Genomic DNA, 10158 nt, shown 5'->3' on the forward strand with positions numbered 1-10158 from the left:
TTAGAGACTCAGAAAACAATTCGGGAACCCAACTGGAAACCAATTCAAAGTTCTTGCTGCAAGTTGCCAGTTCTTATAGGACTTTCTCACCCTGCATGGGATGAACACATCATCTAATTTATGACTTCATTCTGCTGTATAAAGCTTTCGTTTCCTCCATGAATTCCGATCAGATGCTCCGATCTATTTATGATCCTGTAGAGCCCCTTTGTGTCGGGTTCAGTTAAAGTCCACCGGCCCGAGGCTCACTACCCCCCTGTTTTGTGTTGGGTGCTTCGGAAGTTGCTCCAGTCAGTAGTTCATGCTGCCCTGCATACTGTGTGTTCAAGAATGAATCCAAAAGATTAGTTCAGAGATGTCCTTATATCAAAAATAGCTATTAATTTCAGGCAATTGTGCCTACAACACAGACACAATGAAGCGTTCTTACCTTTGTATACCGGTAAGATAGCGATCAGCAGATGTGTCAGCCGCATGTAGAGTTTTCACTAACTGTACTGTGCAGAGTAAATTTAATTTTTTTCTATGTGTAAATATCGCGTCTTTCTTCATATTCATCGGGACGCGGGACATTTGCTAGGAAATCAGGACTGTCCTGACCATATAGGGACTGTTGGCATGTATGCAGTATGTATGCATTTTTGAGTTTTTTTTTTTTTTTTTTTGGTGTTCCTCATCCCAAATGGGGTTCGTTCCAGTTTTAAATAATTACTGGTAAATGAATCAACTAAAATGCATAAACCGTTTAAGGTGTATATAAAATAGCTATGATATTCAATCATATCAATTGAGAAATCAGTGAGTGGTCTCCAACCCATAAGCCAGTTCAACTCTTTAGCTGGGATTGCGTTACCTTACCGGCTCTGCCAAAGTTACTTTGGCTCTCTCACACACAGGTAATACTGTCTGAATACACATCATGTGCAGACGTTTTTAAGGTATCAAAAAGCCCCTAAAAGAAAAAAGATGGACGAAGACCAATTATCTAAAACTCGAGAAAAAATAAAAGGGTTCACAAGTTCAATAGAAAGAGGGGAATTGATGACAATGGACAAACTCAGGAATGCCTCGTTTTCAACAATACCATCCAAAACATGTAGACCTACTGCTCAGAATGCTGCGTGAATCACAAGAGAAAAACACAAAAAAATCAATTTGTGGTAAGAACAAGTAAGTGGAAGTTGGAGCGTGTAAACGCTATATTGCGCGCGTTTATAACTAGTTTCTGGTGTCCAGCACGCGCATGAAGAATACAATGCTAAGACATCGGGTCTAGGGGTATGATTCTCGCTTAGGGTGCGAGAGGTCCCGGGTTCAAATCCCGGACGAGCCCTTTTTTCCGTTGAGAGAGACCACTTTTTTTCGTTACTAGGCCCTAGTACAAGACTATAAAGTCCCCACATCAATTTGTTTCAGTTATTTAGCATATCCATATTAAACATTGGTATAGGTACCGGTACCTATTTAGATTACATTATTTATAAACTGAAAAATAAAACAAATTATTATTATTATTATTATTATTAGTAGTAGTAGTAGTAGTAGTCCTATTTATTGCCCAGAGGGCGGACTACACCGACTGCCCAGTGGCAGCCGGTGCACCGGCCGCCCAAAGGCGGCCGGAGAAAAAATTCAATTTAGCACCTCTATAAAGGGGTGCTAACAAGACTGGGCGATAACTAATAAACAGAAAAACAGGTAACAGGACTGTAAATTAAATAAGCAAAACCAAAGGGGAGGTGGTACAGAGCACGCCCCCTAGAGCCCACTGGTCGACAAAGGTAGCCATGTCGCCAGCGGACTCCGCGTGGGCGTGCTCTAACTTAACCCTTGATCGGACAAGGGCCCTGAACATGGCCCCACAATCAAAGAGACCCTCCCCGATCATTTTACGCTTCCTGGTCTTGTAAATTGCCAGTTTAGCAAGAGCCAGGAGCAGATTCACGAGGAGGTCCCTCTTCTTGGTGGAGCCATGAACAGGGTGCCCGAATATGAGGAGGGTGGGTGAAAAATGCAGCCAGAACTGCAGCAACAAATTCCTCAGCAGCAGGAAAAACGGCTGCAGCCTGGCGCACAAAAAATAAATGTGGCTTACCGACTCGGACTGACCGCAGAAAGGGCATGCGGCGTCCGAGTCGGTAAAGTGACGCAGGATCTCTCCTGACGCGAGCGCTCCGTGCAGGACCCTCCACCCCAAGTCCCCAGCTCCCCTGGAGACCAGCGGGGAGTACAGGGCCTCCCACTGGGGACCGACGCCCTCCGGTGGTCGGAGGGTCTCCCGCCAAGCGGTGTCTCGGCGGGAGACGAGGGCGAGGAAGTGGAGGGTGTGGAGCGTCATCGCGTACAGGGTCCTCCTCGACGCCGATCGGAGGGGCGTCGAGGAGAACCGCGAGATCCTGCTCAGGTTGTTCTCGAGGGGAGGCCGAGGGGGGGCTCGGGCCTTGGGTTCGATCAGCAGGACCGGAGAGCCGGGGGTAGGGGGGGGGATGGAAGATGGCTCCCCGGTCCTGAGAACTCCCTCGAGATACCTGACAGAGTCTGGGTGCAACGCTGCTTTGCACTCCCGGATCGCGCGGCCGGCCGTCCTGACGGTCGCCCGAGCCGCCCTGGCGACGAGCGACTCGGGGGTCAGCCACTCGGACCGCTCGCGATCCAGGAGATCCCAGACTCTGGTCACCTTGGCCGAGATCAGCGCGCGCCGCACCGAGGGGGACTCCAACGCCTGCGCACCCAGGTGGGGGTTGTGCAGCAGGGGCTCCAGCAGGAGTCCCTCGCCCTCGGTCGGAACGGCGTCTCGGCCGACAGAAAACATGCTCCGGGTCCTGAGCAGGTCCTGGTAAAAGACCGGCAGCTCGGGGAGACGGATTCCCCGGAGGTCGATCCAAAGGAGCTGCCGGTCGTAGCCCAGGTCGTGCAGCCGGCGCAACAAAAGCGACGCCAGCGTGCACCACTGCGGGGCCGGGTCTGCGTAGAGGAATCTCTGCAGCGTCTGGAGGCGGAAGGTGTGCACCTGGCTCTTGATGCACACCAACCCTTGCCCTCCCTCGGCCAGAGGGAGGCTCAGAACCGCCGCAGAGACCCAGTGCTTTCCGGCCCAGAAGAAGTCCGTCAGCTTCCTCTGGACCCTGGACACAAACTCAGGGAGCGGGCTCAGGACGGTGAGTCGATGCCAAAGCATCGACGCCACCAGTTGGTTAATCACTAAAGCCCGTCCCCTGAAGGAAAGCAGTCTCAGCAGACCCGACCACGACCTCAGCCGAGCAGCCACCTTGTCCTCCAACTCCACCCAGTTGGCTGCGACCGAGGTCTCCGCGGGGCTCAGGTGGACTCCCAGATATTTGAAACTGTCCGCGCTCCACTTGAACTGCTGGAGCGCGACAGGGAGGGAGTCCACCCGCCAGGGACCCACCAGTAACCCGGAGCACTTGTCCCAGTTGATCCTGGCAGAGGAAGCGGCAGAGTAGACGCTCTGGCAGCTCCGCATCCTCTCCAGGTCAACTGGGTCGGAGGCCACCAGGAGCACGTCGTCGGCGTAGGCCGACAGGACCACCCTCGTGTCCGGCGCGCCGAGCGCCAACCCCGTGAGCCTCCTGCGAAGGAGGCAGAGGAAGGGCTCGATGCACAGCGCGTACAGTTGTCCGGACAGAGGGCAGCCCTGACGCACTCCTCTCCCGAACGCGAGGGGCGCGGTCAGGGACCAGTTGACCTTCACGAGGCACTCGGCAGAGGCGTACAGCATCCGGAACAGGCCGACGAAACGCGGCCCGAATCCGAATGCTCGCAGGGTTCCGAAGAGATACCCGTGATCCACCCGGTCGAACGCCTTCTCCTGATCCAGCGACAGGAAGGCGACCGACCGACCGGTCCTCCTGCAGTAGTGCAGGAGGTCCCGAACCAGGAAGATGTTATCAAAGATCGTCCGGTTCGGGACCGTGTAGGACTGGTCGGGGTGGATCACGTCTGCCAGCACGGACTTGAGCCTCAGGGAGGCGGCCTTGGCCACGATTTTGTAGTCCGTGCATAGCAGCGAGACCGGGCGCCAGTTCTTTAGGCAGCGGAGATCCCCCTTCTTGGGCAGGAGCGTTAACACCGCCCGCCTCATCGAAAGGGGCATCTCCCCGGTCTCGTAGGCTTCCGCCAGGACCCGCGCAAAGGCGGGCCCCAGCAAGTCCCAAAACTTCTTGTAGAACTCCACGGTCAGCCCGTCGATGCCCGGCGATTTGTTATAGGGCATCTGACCGAGGGCGTCGGAGAGCTCGGCCAGGGTCAGCTGGCCCTCGAACTCGTCCCGGACGCCCTCGCCGACCGTGGGAAGCCCATCCCACAGAACCCTGCACGCGTCGGAGTCGACGGGATCCGGAGAGAAGAGGGCCGAGTAGAAGGCCCTGGCCCTCTCGTTCACGCTCTCCGGATCCGTCAGAAGGGAGCCGTCGTCCGCCAAGAGGCAGGTGATGTTCTTGCGGTCTCCCTTCTTTTTCTCCAACGCGTAGAAGAAGTGTGTGCCGCGGTCCATCTCCCGGAGGAACTGGACGCGCGAGCGCACAAACGCCCCCCGGGACCGCTGGAGCTGCAGGTCCCGCAGGGTGCACTTCTTCTCCTCGTACGCGCTCTGCTCGAGTTGGTCCCCGCGAGCCAGGCGGCTCTCCAGACCGAGCAGCTCCCTTTCCAGCCGCTCGATCCGCGAGTCCCTCCGCCTGCTCGCGCCCCTCGTGTACTCCTGACAGAGGACCTTGATCTGCGCTTTCCCCACGTCCCACCACTGACGCCAGGTGGGGAAGCGAGATCGCCTGCCGTGCCAGACCGTCCAAAAGTCCCGGAAAGACCGCTCAAAGCGCTCGTCCTCCAACAGGCTGTTGTTGAAGTGCCAGTAGGCTGAAGAATGCCTAGCTGGCACCACGGCCACCGTCACGGCCACCAGGTTGTGGTCCGTGAACGGCGCCGGCCTGATGTCGGAGGCGCGAACGCAATGAGCGTGGTTCCTGGTGACGTAGAACCTGTCAATCCGGGACTGAGACACCCGCCCCTCCCTCACCCTGGTGAAGGTGAAGGCCGAGGCGTCCGGGTGTTGCCACCGCCAGATGTCGACCAGAGAGAGCCGAGCGATCAGCTCTCTCAGGGCGGCCGACGAGAGCGGGTAGGGCTCGCGCCCCACCCGGTCCGCGGCCTCGAGGGTGCAGTTGAAGTCACCCCCGAGGACCACGAGCTCGTCGGCGCCGATGGTGTTCAGGTGGGCCGACATCCGGCGGAAAAACTGGACCCTCGCCGGACCCGAGGACGGAGCGTACGCGTTCACCAGGTGAACGGTAGCGTCCCCGTCCCGGATCCGGTGGTGCAACAGACGGCCCGGCACGACGTTGACCACATCGAGCACCGTGGGAACAAAGGACCCGGAGAAGAGCGTCGCCACCCCACAAGATGACTCGGTGAGGTGGCTGAAGGACACTCTCCCCCCCCACTCCAGCAGCCAGTTGGCCTCGGCCTGCGGGGTGGAGTGGGTTTCCTGCAGGAAGCACACAGAGTAACCCCCTTTTTTCAGGAAGGAGATTACCTGGGCCCTGCGGAAATGGTCCTTGCATCCGTTGACGTTCACGGTCCCGATGCGATACATGGTCCTCTGTCAGGAGTAGTTGGCGACACTCACGGGAGATCCTGAGATCTCCCGAAGTTCACCAACTGGTCGTGAAACTTTCGGGCACGTATGTGCACGCACGTGCCCGAAGTTTTGCTGGCGTGGCTGGCCCTGAGGAAGGATCTCACAGAGTTGAGGATCCTCTGGAAATCCCCCCATTTGTCCAGGGCCAGCTGGACCTTGTCCCTGCGGTGGATGGTGGCCTCCAGGAACTCCAGGAGCTCCGCCGCAGGGATGTCCGGAGAAGGGGCGGACAGACTCTCCGAGCCCACGCTGCACGCGGACTCCGAGTCCTCCTCCCGCTCCTCCGGTTCTCCACCGCCCCCCTCGCGGTGGAGAAGCACAACGCACTCACGTTGGTGGGTGAGCGCGTTGCGTCTGATCTTGATCTTGACCGACTCTCCCAGCGCCCCCCCCCCCGGGGACGCGGCGGGAGAGATCGGCGGAGGGACCCTGGCGGGGACCGTCTGCACCCTCGATTTCGGGGGCGCAGACGGTCGCTCGACGTACACCGCCGAGCCGGACGGTCTCGTCGTCCCCGCTCTGGGTCCCTCCTTTGAGGTCCGAGGCACGGTCTCAGGCCCGTCCTCTTCCCTCGAAGGAAGGGGATCCACCCTCTCGGGTCCTTCCCCTCCCTCCCCTAGAGAAAGGGGATACACCCTTTCGGGTCCTTCCCCTTCCTCCGCATCAGTCACCGGTTGCTGGTTCCGGGGCTCCTCCCGCGCCCCCTCGGTGACTGGAACCGGCCCCTCGATGCTGGGTCGGGGGCCGGTTTCTTGGCCCCGTTGCACTTCGGGGAGGGGATCTACCACGAGGGCACCACCTTCTGCCCTCTCCGGTTCTTCCCCTGCCTTCCGCGCTCCGGAGACCAATGTAAACGCGGGCTCCTCAGAGCCCGCCTCTGCCTCAGGGGGTGTTTTCTCCTCCCCCTCCGCGGCGGCACGAGGGCCGGAACCCCCGTCGCCGCAGGAGAGGGGAGCCTGAGGCAGATCTTGTTCCGGGAGGGGTGGTTCTTCCCCCCCCTCCGGCCCCTCGGCGGGGGTCGCTTGCATGGGCTCCGCGTTGTCTGCGGAGCCCACGCTTGCCTCGGGAGCTGAATCCGCCTCCTCCACGGAGGCGGGAGCCCGAGACAGCTCTTGTTCTGGTTGGGGTGGTTCGTCCCCCCCCTCCGACCCCTCGGCGGGGGTTGCCTGCATGGGCTCCGCATTATCCGCGGAGCCCACGCTTGCCTCGGGAGCCCGAGGCAGCTGTTGTTCCGGGAGGGGTGGTTGGTCCCCCCCCTCCGGCCCCTCGGCCGGGGTCGCCTGCATGGGCTCCGCATTATCCGCGGAGCCCACGCTTGCCTCGGGAGCCCGAGGCAGCTCTTGTTCCGGGAGGGGTAGTTGTTCCTCCCCCTCCGGCCCCTCGGCGGGGGTCGCCTGCATGGGCTCCGCTTTGTCCGCGGAGCCCACGCCTGCCTCGGGAGCTGGTTCCGCCGCCCCCTCCTCGGCAACACAGGGTTCAGGACCCGCGTCGCCGTCGGAGGAAGGCGGTGCCCGAGGCAGCTGTTCTTTCGGGGGCCCCTCCTGCGCCCCCTCGGCGACCTCCGCTGCGGCCGGCCCCCCGATGGTAGGGTCGGGGCCGGCTTCCGAGGTCTGTGGTGTGACGGGGAGGGGATCTACCCGAAGGGCTTGTTTTGCCCTCGCGGGTTCCTCCCTCCCCTTTGGCCTCTCGGCGGGGGCCTCTTCCATGGGCTCCGCTGCCTTTGCGGAGCCCCGGACCGCCTCGGGAGATGGATCTTTCTCCCCCTCCACAGCAGCACGAGGGCCGGAGCCCTCGTCGCCGGTAGAGGGGGGACGCCGAGGCGGTCTCTTTCTTTTTTGGGGGCCCTCCATCGCCCCCCCGGGGACCCTCAGCAAGAGGCCGAGACGTGTGCACTTGCGTGCACACGTGGGAAGACGCGCCTGCGCCTTTCTCTTTCCCCTGAGGCTGCCGGAGGCTGTCCCCTGCCCTGCCACGGCGACGGGGAGCACACCTCCGGCAGCGCTTCTCTCTTCCTCGTACCCGGGGATGAGGTGCTTCGTTTTACGGGCGGCTTTGCCGCCCTGCCTCGCGGGGGGCGCCGTCGAGGGAGTCCCTTTGTCTGGGACTCCCCCTGACCCACCGCCAGATGGTGCGGCGGCGGGCTTCGTCTCCCCCCGCTTGTCCTCCCCGGTGGACCTGGCCGCCACCTTCCTGCGGCGGGCGACCAAGGTCCACTCGGCGGCCTTCTCCCACCGCGTGCTTTCGGGAGGCGCGGAGGGTCCGGCCGCCTCGGGGGCCCTCTCTCCCTTTCCCCCCCCGGATGTTACTGGGAGGGGGGCGGGTACTTTTTTGCCCCCCTTCTCTGCGGGCCTCTTGGAGGGCTCCGGGGGCGAGGTGGACTCGGAGGGGCGCGGTGCTTGCGCGGGTGGCTTGGCGCTTTTCTGGAGCTTGGGGCACCTCTTTTTCTGGTGCCCCAGCTCCTTGCAGTGAAAGCACCGCACCTCCTCCGAGGAATAAAAGATCACGTAATTGGTCCCCTCGAAGGGGACCACAAAGCTGCCCTCCGCGGTGTCCCTCCCCGCCAGGTGGATGGTCACCTGGCGGCGGAAGGACAAGATGTGGCGGAAGGCTTGGTCTTTGCAGCCCAGGGGGAGGGGGTGGATAGCTGTTTTAAGCTCCCCCAGGGCTTGCAGATGGGGCCTGAGCAGATCGTCCCTCAAAAAAGGTGGCACGTTCGAAAGGACGACCCTTGTGCCCAGGCCCGCGAGTGGTTCGACGGGGATAAAAATCCCCGCCACCGCGAGACCCCTCTCGATCGCCGTGTTCGCGGCGGCCTCCGATTTTAGGAAGAAGACGGCCTTGCCGTACATCTTGGAGGCCGCCACGATGGCCGATGGCCCCACCACCTTGGCCATGGCCTTGACAAAGCCCTCGATCGAGAGGGAGTCCTTCAGGAGGCACCTGACCCCGTGCCTCCTGGTGATGTTTTTGAAAGGGGCTGCAGCCTCCCCTGCAGCCACCTTTGCCCATTGTTTTGTGGGCTGTGCTGTCTGCCCACTCATTATCGAATTTTTATTTGCAGTTTTTATTTATTTATTTACTAAACAATAAACAAACAAACAATAATTCAAAAACAAAACAAACACAAATTGCACACCCCTGCACTCCAATAGTGCAGGGGCGCACAGAACAGAAAAGTTTTAAATCAGAACAAAATTAGTATATATATATTTTTTTTTTTTTTTTTTTTTTAATAAAAAAAATGAAAAATGAAAAATAACTACCCCTGCACTCCAATAGTGCAGGAGTAGTGAAATTAAAAAGAAAACAAACAAACAGAAATTATATATTTATTTTTAAAAAACAACAAAAATAAAAATAAAACAATCAAAAACACGAAAGGGTTTTTTTTTTTTTTTTTTTTTTTTTTTTTTAATAATACAAACAAACGTATCTATTTATTTATTATTTTTAAATAAACAAATAAATACAAGTTGACACACCCCTGCACTACAATAGTGCAGGGGTACAAAGAAAATTCAAAAAGAAATCAAAGTCTAAAACTAAAAAATAGTTTTAAACTAAAAAGAAAATCAAAATCAAAAATCAAACCAAGGGCAAACAAAGGAGCACACGGCCTGTGCTCCCTGCCTGCCCTTCCCCCACTCTGCACACAGCAGAGATGGGGGATTTTTCAAAACAAAACGATTTTTAATTAAAAAACTAAAACAGCTATTTACATAAAAATAATTTTCCTAAAAAGACAAAAATAAAAGCTTTCAAGTAAAATTAATGAATTAATAAAAGAGTGTTTTTAAAAAGAAGGAAAATTCAAAGAAAGAAAAATCTCTCCTGCACTTGCTTATGTAGGCAAGTGCAGGGAGAGAAAAGGACAAACTAAATAAGTGTTTTATTTAAAAATAAAACAACTTCACCAGAATATTTTTAACTAAAAAGGTGCACTACTACTTTAGATAAACTAAATTATAAAAAGAATTCAAAAATAAAAAGTTTAAATAACTGTTTTTAAATGTTTTTAATGTGGGAAGTGAGGAGCCCACAGAAAGTGCGACCTCACAGTAGTCCTATTTATTGCCCAGAGGGCGGACTACACCGACTGCCCAGTGGCAGCCGGTGCACCGGCCGCCCAAAGGCGGCCGGAGAAAAAATTCACTTTAGCACCTCTATAAAGGGGTGCTAACAAGACTGGGCAATAACTAACAAACAGAAAAACCGGTCAAAAAAGGACTGTAAATTAAATCTTTATAACAAAAGGGGAGGTGGTACAGAGCACGCCCCCAAGAGCCCACTGGTCGACAAAGGTGGTCATGTCACCAGCGGACTCCGAGTGGGCGTGCTCCAACTTAACCCGGGATCGGACAAGGGCCCTGAACATGGCCCCACAGTCAAAGAGACCCTCCCCGATCATCTTACGCTTCCTGGTCTTGTAAATTGCCAGTTTAGCAAGAGCCAGGAGCAGATTCACGAGGAGGTCCCTCTTCTTGGTGGAGCCATGAACAGGGTGC

This window comes from Acipenser ruthenus, chromosome 27 (assembly GCF_902713425.1).
Source record: "Acipenser ruthenus chromosome 27, fAciRut3.2 maternal haplotype, whole genome shotgun sequence".
NCBI classification, from domain to species: Eukaryota; Metazoa; Chordata; class Actinopteri; order Acipenseriformes; family Acipenseridae; genus Acipenser; species Acipenser ruthenus.